General features: G+C 42.5%; 1 protein-coding gene across 1 annotated transcript in view; it reads left to right on the forward strand.

Annotated features, from left to right (window-relative positions):
• Window positions 1-551: 551 nt before the first annotated feature.
• Window positions 552-12,749, forward strand: part of LOC124790130 (protein melted) — a 253,327-nt gene continuing 241,129 nt past the window's right edge. The window contains exon 1 of the mRNA XM_047257704.1: window positions 552-704. The gene's annotated coding sequence lies outside the window, so the exon portion shown is untranslated. The remainder of the gene's footprint in view (window positions 705-12,749) is intronic.

The following is a 12,749-nucleotide window of genomic DNA, read 5'->3' on the forward strand; positions in this document are numbered from 1 at the left end:
CGGCTTTGAATACAGATCGCTGGCGCTAAAGAGCCTGCCTCCCCGCTCCACGATGTTTAAGAGATGTTTGGCGTTGTCAATTTCGAGGTGACGTCTCCGTTACCTACACAAACCACAGCCGTAGTTCTTCTATTACTTGTTACTGTTATGAACTGAATTATGCTTCTGGAGACGTTTGGCGTTTGCCGTTGATATTTCTTTCCTGCGTACCTGCAGCTCAGCTGGCATGTTGGCAGCTGATTTAAACTATCCATGAAAGTTGGATGCACCGACATCTGCGTAGACAGATCGTGGACCACTTGTTTCCACTTTCCAGAAGTAAATGGTAAATTTATGCATGTCAACTTCTCACTCCTTGTAAAAATGAAGTTTTTTGCCTTCCTCTCCATCGGATCCAACAACAATTTTAGCTGTAGTAGTACTGTTGTTAAGGGCGTCAAAATTTAGATTGTCCATTCACGAAATAAACGGCGAGCTAATGTTTGTTATGGTTGCGTTTTTGTTTCCGGATGTTTATGTTGCCTAACCTGTCTGTTTAAAAATAGTGTCAATAGGTGAAAGTAGCCACATGAAAGATGTGGCATATTGTGTTTACGAATAATAATGTTGCAAAGAATTGGCGGTACATATGATGTGTCTCAGTTAACTGAAAAAAAGTCGTTGAACGTGACATGAAGAAAACCGATCTATGTGAACCTGTTTTTGTAAGTATAATTTGTTTCCCTAGAACCTGTCGAATCGTGTTGACATTTACCTTCCTGGATTGTAAGAAGCAGAAGGTACCTGACGTTTGTTAGTAGAGTAGCAAATATCAATGAAGAAGGAACAGAGAGACTGTACTTAACGTAAAATGATAAATTCGTCTTTGCAGTCACTAATTTGGCGTATTTCTTGCGATTCATTGTTGATTATCTCCGCAAGTTTTCCTTTTGTAATAACTGTTGCTTGAGCCGATCATTTGAATGCAAATATTATACATTTGGAAGCAAATGTGATTTGATATGCTGTATTGCGTCGCTGTTTGTTAATTTACTTTCTCGTAGTGGAGTCGATACCCATAATATGGAACAAATAATCTTTATGAAAGCTATTGAAATAGCGTCGGTGCTATTAGATTGAATTAAGTACCTTTAATAACAGCAAAACAATTACGAACACCATGGCCGCGCAGATAAAGAGTTTAAGTAATACTTAATGTATCTGTGCCAGCACACATTTTTCACTGTCTCATGTGGTACACGCCTTTTGATAACATATAAACATCAAGTAAGTCATTAAACTTTGATCATGTATCTTCTGTTGGGTAATATGTCAATTTTAAGAAAGTTAAAATGTAGTTAAGAAAGTTAAAATGTAGAAAGATGCATAGCACCAGTGACAATTACACTTGAAATTACTTTTATTTAAAATGAGATGGAACTATCTTTAATGAAGTTATTGAGTTTCTACTGATTATTGAAAACTTCTGTTGGATTAATCGCAGAAGACAAAGGGCAGTGACTAGAAGTACTCCAGCTAATAAATATTCTTATTGCAAGTAGAGTTCAGGTTAGCTACTTCACTTCAGAAGTGCATGGAGTGTGGCTGTTACATATAGCACAGTTACCTCCTCCAAACTTCAAACACAGCTGTCTGTCACTCTGTTTCCTAGCAGACAGCCGTTCATGTACATGTGTTATTTGACAGTTATATGCAGTTATTAATGCACATAAAAATATTCTGTTCCAAAGTGCAAAATATTGTTTTTATTGTCATTATTTTTATGTTTTGTTTTGTGTATTTTATTTATATGTATATATCACTATATTTACAGGCCTATGGGTTGTTACATTTGTCGAGAAAATTTCGCTAAATATTTTTAAATAACCTACTCTATCTATCTTTTTTTTTTTAATTCCCCACCACTCCATTTTGTAGATCATTACTCAAGAATTTTTGCTGACTAAAATATTCCTACACTGGTTAAGGTGTTGAATTTCTGTTAAAAACAGGCTCCAAATCACCTGGTAATCCTGAAGTAGGTATTCTGTGCTTTAATGGACTCAGTTTATAGAGAGACTGTGATGGTGTATTCCAAAAGAAGATGCCTAATCTCCTTCTCTATATTTGCCCTATTCAAGCTTCTGCTCTGTCTCATATGTTGTCACTGAGTGAGGTGGCACAATGTTTAACACAGTGGGCATTCTTTCAGAAGGGCCAGATTTGACTCTTTGTCTGAACGTACAGTTGTAGATTTACCGTAGTTTGCTTAAGAGAGGTATTAGGATGTTTCATTTGCATAGAGAAGTGGCCAGTTTTATGCTGCACTCTTATCTAGTTTGAATTTTTTCTTCATGTGTACTAACATTGTTACTGTTGAGACACTGAATCCTAAACTCCCTGCCTCTTTCATCCTTTCAGACCATCATGCATATCGTATAACATGGTAAAAATAAAAACGAAACAAAAATCATTCATCCTGTTGTTATCTTTGCATATCAATGTACCAAACAACCAAAATTGCAGAAATGTTGAGTTATGTACAGGCACACAGAAAAGAGAATAAAAACTTTGCTAGCTCTGAGCACCTTCATTGTGCTGGCTCAAAATTAGATTTTTCCTGTGTCATATCCTCACACACCACTCCTCCTCCTATTGCTCCCTAGAATGAAACGCAAAGGAGTGCCCCCCCCCGCCCCCGTCACCCATTATCAAACTAGACTGAATAACTGAACCACATCCTTCATGAGGGCTTTGATTATCCATCATCATGTGCAGAAATGATGGACATCGTACCCAAAATGCGTGCCTTCCCTCAATGGTATTCTGTTGCCCACCCAAGCTACACAACATCCTGGTCCACACTTATGCCACTCCCAGTCTCAACCCCACACCACAGGTGTCACATCCATGAGCAACACCCAGGTGCAAGACCTGCCTGGTTCGCCCACCTAGCACATCCTGATCCAATCCTGTCACAGGTCTGTCCTGTCCATAAGAGGCAGGGTCAAATGTGAAAGCAGCTCTGCTGCAATCACTACACAGCGTTTTATGTGGGCATGACCACCAACCAGCTCTTCCCAGCAATTAATTGCCACTTCCAAATGTGGGCAACAAAGTAGTTGACCAGCCATTGGTGGAACCTGCAGCTGAGCACAACACGCTTGAGTTCACTGGCTGCTTTATAGCCCTTGCCATCTGGATCCTTCCTCTCAACATGACCTTTTCTGAAGTACGTAGATGAAAGTTATTCTTGTGACACATAATTTGCTACTGTAAACCTCCTGTCCTCAATTTCTCCTAACCCATTCTTCGCCACACATTACTCATTTTTGTTTCCTCTATCCTGTCATTCACTCCCAGTCCACACCTCCACATCATCTGCATTGTGTTCCACACCTCACCAGCTCTGGTATCCATCTGACAAACGCCTGGGCTGTGCACTTGCCACCCCTCCCTCCTGCATTCCAAGCCTGCACTCCTACTGCCTCCTTGCAAGATGCTAACTACCCTGCCTCTGCCTCAACCTTACCCCCTGTACCACTTCACCTACACCTACAGTCAGTTATTCCTCTGCAAACACCTGCGGGCTTCTTATAGGCACGTCTTAGGCTATGGATCGCACTACTCTTTCCGTAATTATTGGGCCACGGTCTCATCCCGACTGGCTTTGAAATGGTTAGAACTGGTCCATTATCATGGAGTTTGTCTGGCCCCTGATGCCATCTGAACTAACCCCGTAAACAGTCTCCTTACTGAAGCAGGTGTATTACTTCTTCAGTTCCAATGGCATCACCTCTTGGTCTCCTGTGCAGTTGCCATTCAACAGTTCCTTGATCATCCAATGTATACCATTGCTTTTGCATGCGAGGGCCACTGACCTCTTGGTAACTGCCCATGGGTGAGGTTACCAGTTGGAATCCCCTTGCAGCACTCTGCTAGGATCTCCGGCTCTCCTCCCTGGAATGTGCTCCCCATTTACTTGTGCCCTGCCCCCTGGTTGGTACCCAAACCACAAGTTAGGACCTAGGTGCCCCCATGACCTTTCAATGTCTTATTACATTCAGTTCTTCAGCAGTTTCAGGGTTTTACCCTGTTGTACACTGATGGCTCTAAAACTGTGGATAGGACAGAATATGCTTTTTCATCCATTTATCTTACCTTTGGGATGGGGTGGTTGGGGCATCTCCTGCTGCCTGCTGGGTCTGGGGAAGCCCCCACTTTACCTCCTTGACCAGCTCTCTCTTAGCCCTCTCTTACTCTGTTTTAATTGCTTTTCTGTGGCACCCTGGTTTCTATTTTAGAGATTTCTGTTGAACAGTGGGTGCTCTCTAACAGTTGACTATGCTGGAGCAGGGGTGGAACAGCTGTGGGGGCGGGTCTACCGTCATGTTCAGAGCCCAGGAGACCCCCATCTGCTGCCGTATCCATTTCTCTCTTCTTGTTTTTATTATTGACAGTCCAACTAATGTCCATTACATTTTAAGCTTTCTCACTGTTTCTACTCAGAATCTGCCAGCTTGAAGACAGTTTTTGCTCTTTAACTGTCTTCAACCTTCACCAGGTTGATGGAGGTTGGATACAGGCTGGAGCTTTTCTCAGTATTGGATGAGCCCTGGGAGACCCCTCATGCAGTCTGGTCTCCACTTCTGGCCCAGTCCACATGTTTCTCTGTAAATTATTTCTCAGCTCTGGCATCAGTATTGTCTTCATTGCCTCAATCTTACCGCTCCTAAGTACTTCCATGATCAAAACACATACTTTACAGACATCACTAATTCTCAATGAACTATGCCCTTGACCCCCAACCAACAAACCTACCAATACCTCTTTAGTCCACATGGTGCAGTGACTAGTTAGAAATGTCTTTGCAACAATAATTGTCATTCTCCACACGATACTTTCTTTATGGGACACTAGAGGTGTTATGTACTTCCCACAAGCAATTTGAAACGCATAGGAAATCAAATTTCAAAATGTTCCCTTCTTTAAATTTCTTCATTAAATTCCATTGTCCCAACTTTTCTTCTTCTTCTTCTTCTTCTTCTTCTTCTTCTTCTTCCCCTCCTCCTCTTCCCCCATTTTAATCCATATATGAATTAGTACTCACATCTGTTATGTATTGGCACTATTATACTATTATACGTTAGATATGTTTACAAAATTCTAACTTTGTAAAAAAAAAAATTTTTTTTCCTTCAGTGAATCGTACATCTTAGGTAACCCCCAAAAATGACTTAGCCTATATGCTGATTATGCCCTGTTCTATTCATACTATTCACATGAAAACCTCATTCATGCCCTGAATTCATAACAGTGTTGTTTAAATTGAAGAAGATGGTGAACGAGCTCATAGAATACATGAAGGGAAGTGATATACTTCATATGAATAGTAGATAGTAGCTGAAGGAGAAAGCCAGGATACCTCAGAAAAGATGTTAAGAGAGCAAAACAAAAGCACCCCATTAAAAACAATGCATGGAAGCTAGCAACCTGTGATCAGGGACTAAATGACGTGAATGGTTTAGAGATATTCCCTAGAAGTGCAGCAGCAGAAAATTTGGATTCCGCTTGCGTCCAGTTGTATCATGATACAAATCCAAATATGTCCTGAGAAAAACAAAGCTCTGAAGATCATCATAAATTTTAACACTAGAAAAGATAAAATAACCTCACTTCCTGATTAAAATTCTTACACAAACCATGGGCCTAGCCATATTATGACAGCTTGCATATCTACATCTACATCCATACTCCGCAAGCCACCTGACGGTGTGTGGCGGAGGATACCTTAAGTACATCTATGGGTTCTCCCTTCTATTCCAGTCTCGTATTGTTCGTGGAGAGAAGGATTGTCGGTATGCTTCTGTGTAGGCTCTAATCTCTCTGATTTTATCCTCATGGTCTCTTCACGAGATATATGTAGGAGGGAGCAATATACTGCTTGACTCTTTGGTGAAGGTATGTTCTCGAAACTTTAACAAAAACCCCTATCGAGCTACTGAGCATCTCTCCTGCAGAGTCTTCCACTGGAGTTTATCTATCATCTCCGTAACGCTTTCTCGATTACTAAATGATCCTGTAATGAACCACACTGCTCTCCGTTGGATCTTCTCTCTCTCTTCTATCAACCCTATGTGGTACGGATCCCACACTACTGAGCAGTATTCAAGCAGTGGGCGAACAAGCGTCCTATAACCTACTTCCTTTGTTTTCGGATTGCATTTCCTTAGGAGTCTTCCAATGAATCTGTCTGGCATCTGCTTTTCCGACGATCAACTTTATGTGATCATTCCATTTTAAATCACTCCTAATGCGTACTCCCAGATAATTTATGGAATTAACTGCTTCCAGTTGCTGACCTGCTATATTTTAGCTAAATGATAAGGGATCTTTCTTTCTATGTATTTACAGCACATTATACTTGTCTACATTGAGATTGAATTGCCATTCCCTGCACCATGCGTCAATTCGCTGCAGATCCTCCTGCATTTCAGTACAATTTTCCATTGTTACAACCTCTCGATACATCACAGCATCATCTGCAAAAAGCCTCAGTGAACTTCCGATGTCATCCACAAGGTCATTTATGTATATTGTGATTAGCAATGGTCCTATCACACTCCCCTGCAGCACACCTGAAATCACTCTTACTTCGGAAGACTTCTCTCCATTGAGAATGGAGGAACTCTTCAATCCAATCACACAATTGGTCTGATAGTCCGATGCTCTTACTTTGTTCATTAAATGACTGTGGGGAATTGTATCGAACACCTTGCATAAGTCAATAAACACTGCATCTACCTGTGAACCTGTGTCTATGGCCCTCTGAGTCTCGTGGACGAATAGTGCGAGCTGGTTTTCACACGACTGTCTTTTTCGAAACCCATGCTGATTCCTACAGAGTAGATTTCTAGTCTCCAGAAAAATCATTGTACTCGAACATAATACGTGTTCCAAAATTCTACAACTGATGGACGTTAGAGATATAGGTCTATAGTTTGCACATCTGTTCGATGTCCCTTCTTGAAAACGGGGATGACCTGTGCCCTTTTCCAATCCTTTGGAACGCTACACTCTTGTAGAGACCTACGTTACACCGCTGCAAGAAGGGGGGCAAGTTCCTTCGTGTACTCTGTGTAAAATCGAACTGGTATCCCATCAGGTCCAGCGGCCTTTCCTCTTTTGAGCGATTTTAATTGTTTCTCTATCCCTCTGTCGTCTATTTCGATATCTACCATTCTGTCATCTGTGCGACAATCTAGAGAAGGAACTACGAGGTGCATTCAAGTTCTAAGGTCTCCGGTTTTTTTTTCTAATTAACTACTCACCCGAAATCGATGAAACTAGCGTTACTTCCCGACGTAATTGCCCTGCAGACGTACACATTTTTCACAACGCTGACGCCATGATTCCATGGCAGCGGCGAAGACTTCTTTAGGAGTCTGTTTTGACCACTGGAAAATCACTGAGGCAAAAGCAGCACGGCTGGTGAATGTGCGGCCATGGAGAGTGTCTTTTTATTGTTGGAAAAAGCCAAAAGTCACTAGGAGCCAGGTCAGGTGAGTAGGGAGCATGAGGAATCACTTCAAAGTTGTTATCACGAAGAAACTGTTGCGTAACGTTAGCTCGATGTGCGGGGGCGTTGTATTGGTGAAACAGCACACGCGCAGCCCTTCCCGGACGTTTTTGTTGCAGTGCAGGAAGGAATTTGTTCTTCAAAACATTTTCACAGGATGCACCTGTTACCGTAGTGCCCTTTGGAACGCAATGGGTAAGGATTATGCCCTCGCTGTCCCAGAACATGGACACCATCATGTTTTCAGCACTGGCGGTTACCCGAAATTTTTTTGGTGGCGGTGAATCTGTGTGCTTCCATTGAGCTGACTGGCGCTTTGTTTCTGGATTGAAAAATGGCATCCACGTCTCATCCATTGTCACAACGGACGAAAACAAAATCCCATTCATGCTGTCGTTGCACGTCAACATTGCTTGGCAAAATACCTCATGAGCAGCCATGTGGTCATCCGTCAGCATTCGTGGCACCCACCTTGATGACACTTTTCGCATTTTCAGGTCGTCATGCAGGATTGTGTGCACAGAACCCGCAGAAATACCAACTCTGGAGACGATCTGTTCAACAGTCATTCGGCGATCCCCCAAAACAATTCTCTCCACTTTCTCAATCATGTCGTCAGACCGGCTTGTGCGAGCCCGAGGTTGTTTCGGTTTGTTGTCACACGATGTTCTGCCTTCATTAAACTGTCGCACCCACGAACGCACTTTCGACACATCCATAATTCCATCACCACATGTCTCCTTCAACTGTCGATGAATTTCAATTGGTTTCACACCACGCAAATTCAGAAAACGAATGATTGCATGCTGTTCAAGTAAGGAAAAGTCGCCATTTTAAGTATTTAAAACAGTTCTCATTCTCGCTGCTGGCAGTAAAATTCCATCTGCCGTACAGTGCTGCCGTCTCTGGGACGTATTGACAATGAACGCGGCCTCATTTTAATACAATGCACATGTTTCTATCTCTTTCCAGCCTGGAGAAAAAAAATCGGAGGCCTTAGAACTTGAATGTACCTCGTACAGTGCAGTCTTCCTCTGTGAAACAGCTTTGGAAAAAAACATTTAGTATTTCGGCCTTTAGTCTGTCATCCTCTGTTTCAGTACCATTTTGGTCACAGAGTGTCTGGACATTTTGTTTTGATCCACCTACCGCTTTGTCATAAGACCAAAGTTTCTTAGGATTTTCTGCCAAGTCAGTACATAGAACTTTACTTTCAAATTCATTGAACGCCTCTCGCATAGCCCTCCTCACACTACATTTCGCTTCGCGTAATTTTTGTTTGTCTGCAAGGCTTTGGCTATGTTTATGTTTGCTGTGAAGTTCCCTTTGCTTCTGCAGCAGTTTTCTAACTCGGTTGTTGTACCACGGTGGCTCTTTTCCATCTCTTACGATCTTGCTTGGCACGTACTCATCTTACGCATATTGTACGATGGTTTTGCACTTTGTCCGCTGATCGTCAACACTATCTGTACTTGAGACAAAACTTTTGTGTTGAGTCGTCAGGTACTCTGTAATCTGCTTTTTGTCACTTTTGCTAAACAGAAAAATCTTCCTACCTTTTTTAATATTTCTATTTACAGCTGAAATCATTGGTTGCAGTAACCGCTTTATGATCGGTGATTCCCTGTTCTGCGTTAACTGTTTCAAATATTTCGGGTTTGTTTGTCACCAGAAGGTCTAATATGTTATCGCCACGAGTCGGTTCTCTGTTTAACTGCTCAAGGTAGTTTCCAGATAAAGCACTTAAAAGAATTTCACTGGAGTCTTTGTCCCTGCCACCCGTTATGAACGTTTGAGTCTCCCAGTCTATATCCGGCAAATTAAAATCTCCACCCAGAAGTATAACATGGTGGGGAAATCTACTCGAAATATTTTCCAAATTATCCTTCAGGTGCTCAGCCACAACAGCTGCTGAGCCAGGGGGCCTATAGAGTCATCCAATTACCATGTATGAGCCTGCTTTAACCATGACCTTCACCCAAATTATTTTACATTTCGGATCTCCGTCAATTTCTTTCGATACTATTGCACTTCTTACCGCTATAAAACGCCTCCCTCTTCACTGTCCAGCCTGTCTCTGGGTATACATTCCAATCTGAGTTTAGGATTTCATTACTGTTTACGTCTAGTTTCAGCCAACTTTCTGTCCTTAGTACTATATGGGCATTTTGAACGTTTATTAATAAGAGCAGTTCTGGGACCTTTCTATAGATGCTCCTGCAGTTAACTATTAGCACATTAATATTGTTATTTCTGTTGCATTTTGCCTACTCCTACCTTGCCGCGTCTCAGGAGGCGTCTTGTTGGGCCTAGGGAGGGAATTCTGTAACCTAAAAAACCCACATGTGCACTCCACACGTACTCCGCTACCATTGTAGCCACTTCCGGTGTGTAGTGCACACCTGACCTGTTCAGGGGGACCCTACATTTCTCCACCCAATAGCAGAGGTCGAGAAATTTGCACCCCAGATCTCCGCAGAATCGTCATAGCCTCTGCTTTAAGCCTTCTACTCGGCTCCATACCAGAGGACCGCGATCGGTTCTGGGAACGATACTACAAATAGTTAGCTCAGATTCCACCCCGCGAGCGAGGCTTTCCACCTTCACCAATTCCGCCAACCGCCTATACGAACTGAGGATGACCTCTGAACCCAGACGGCAGGAGTCATTGGTGCCGACATAAGCAACGATTTGCAGTCGGGTGCACCCAGTGCTCTCTATCGCCGCCGGCAGGGCCTCCTCCACATCTCGGATGAGACCCCCTGGCAAGCAGACAGAGTGAACACTGGCCTTCTTCCCCGACCTTTCCGCTATTTCCCTAAGGGGCTCCATCACCCGCCTAACTAATAAACCCCTCTCCCCGTGTGCCTGCTCAGACCTTGCTGAAGGAGCGGCCACATGTCCACTCACAGGCAGAGTGGGCGATGCCACACGGCCAGCCTCCACATTGACCCTCCACCTCGTGTGCCGTGAACGCCGCTGAACCCACCACTCCCCTTGGGGAGAGGGCGGTCTAACCGCGCCCGGCACCCGCGAAGATGGTTCGACAGCAGGGACAGTGGGTGAAGCATGTAACCCCTGGGATGTACCATGCGACACACCAGACTCCCCACTGCTGCTACACTGCGAGGCAGCAGCCTGACAACGGCTGACTGTGACCATCAGCACAGTGTTACAGATAGCTATACGTTTTGGGGTATCTACAGAGGGGCCAGACTAGCATATAGTTTGTGAAGAGAGGCAGCATCCTTTACAGTAGTTGTAGAGGCGAAACAGTCTGAATGATTGATTGGTCTTCCCTTGAACATTAGGCACCATAGCTTGCTATTTTGGTACTGTGAATGGCTGGAAGCTTGAGGAAAGTACAGTTATTATGCTTTATGGGGACGTACGGCTCTAATGTATGGTTTAATGATGCTAGCATCTTCTCGAGTAAAATATTCTGGAGGTAAAACATTCACCCATTTGGATCTCCGGGCGGTGGTTACTCAGGAGGATGTTGTCATTGGGAAAAACAAACCTGGTATTTTGTGGCTTGAAGCTTGGAACATTAGATCCCTTGGTTGTGTTGGTGGGTTAAAGAATAAGAAAAGGGAAATGGTTGGGTTGAAGTTAGTTCTATTGGTAGTTAGTAAAATATCATGATAGGAAGAGAGGGACTTGGGGGTCAGTTGGTTGCAGGGTCACTGATACAAAATCAAATAGAAATAATGCAGGAATGGGCCTAGTAATGAGTAAGAAAAAAAGTGAGAGTAAGCTACTATGAACAGGACAGTGATCACATTATCATAGCCAAGATAGACACAAAGCCAACACTGACTACAGTAGGTAGTCAGTTTCATGTTCCACGGATCATCTGTCTGATAAAGTGCAACGATGTGGATGAAGTCATTTTACATTCACATCACAAATGAATGTGCAAATATCACTATTACTTTCTTTTATATAGAAAATATACAGATAGTAATTCTGACCCATCACATTTTGCACATTAGAATAACAGAAATTCTTTCACAGAATAGAGGGTGTTGTCAACGATAAACTTACTAAGTATGTTTTCAAATTTTACTTTGCTGTCTGTCAGACATTTTATATCACTGGGTAAGTTATCAAAGATTTTAGTTGCAGCATTTTGCACCCATTTTTGTGCTAAAGACAACCTTAATATGGAGTAATGAATGTCAGTTTTCCATCTGGTGTTGTAATTATGTGCGTTATTGTTCCTTTTGGACTTCAGTGGGTTATTTACAACAAATTTCAGGAGAGAATAAATATACTGTGAAGCAGTAACTCCTTAAACAGATGTCTAAAAGATTAGCATGGGTGAGGAATACATATTATTCTTGACATATTTCTGAGCTATAAAGACTTTGTTTCTTTAAGATGAGTTGTCCCGGAACATTATTTCATGTGACATCATTGAATGAGAATATGCAAAATATGTCAGCTTACTGATTTGTTTCTTCCCAAGATTTGCAATGATTCTGAGTGTAATTGTGGTGGAACTAAGTTGTTTTAGGAGTTACAAAGTGTGCTTTTTTCAGTTTAAATTTTCATTAATAGGGACGCCTAAGTATTTTTAAATTTCCGTCTTATTTATTATTTCTTCACCATGTATTACACGTACCATTGGTGTGGTACCCCCGGTTGTGCAGAACTGAATATCTTATGTCTTTTTAAAATTGAGGATGTGACTATTTGTTGAAAAACAGTCAGTGATTCTTTGAAGAACATTGTTTACCATTTCTTCTCTTTCTGTATGCATGTGTGGATTGTTTACAATACTAGTGTCATCTGTAAAAATAACTAATTCTCTTGAAACTTCCTGGCAGATTAAAACTGTGTGCCCGACCGAGACTCGAACTCGGGACCTTTGCCTTTCGCGGGCAAGTGCTCTACCATCTGAGCTACCGAATCACAACTCACGCCCGGTACTCACAGCTTTACTTCTGCCAGTACCTCGTCTCTTACCTTCCAAACTTTACAGAAGCTCTCCTGCGAAACCTTGCAGAACTAGCACTCCTGAAAGAAAGGATATTGCGGAGACATGGCTTAGCCACAGCTTGGGGGATGTTTCCAGAATGAGATTTTCCCGAGTTCGAGTCTCAGTCGGGCACACAGTTTTAATCTGCCAGGAAGTTTCATATCAGCGCACACTCCGCTGCAGAGTCCCACAAAACTTAATTTTATC

This window comes from Schistocerca piceifrons, chromosome 3 (assembly GCF_021461385.2).
Source record: "Schistocerca piceifrons isolate TAMUIC-IGC-003096 chromosome 3, iqSchPice1.1, whole genome shotgun sequence".
Lineage (NCBI taxonomy): Eukaryota > Metazoa > Arthropoda > Insecta > Orthoptera > Acrididae > Schistocerca > Schistocerca piceifrons.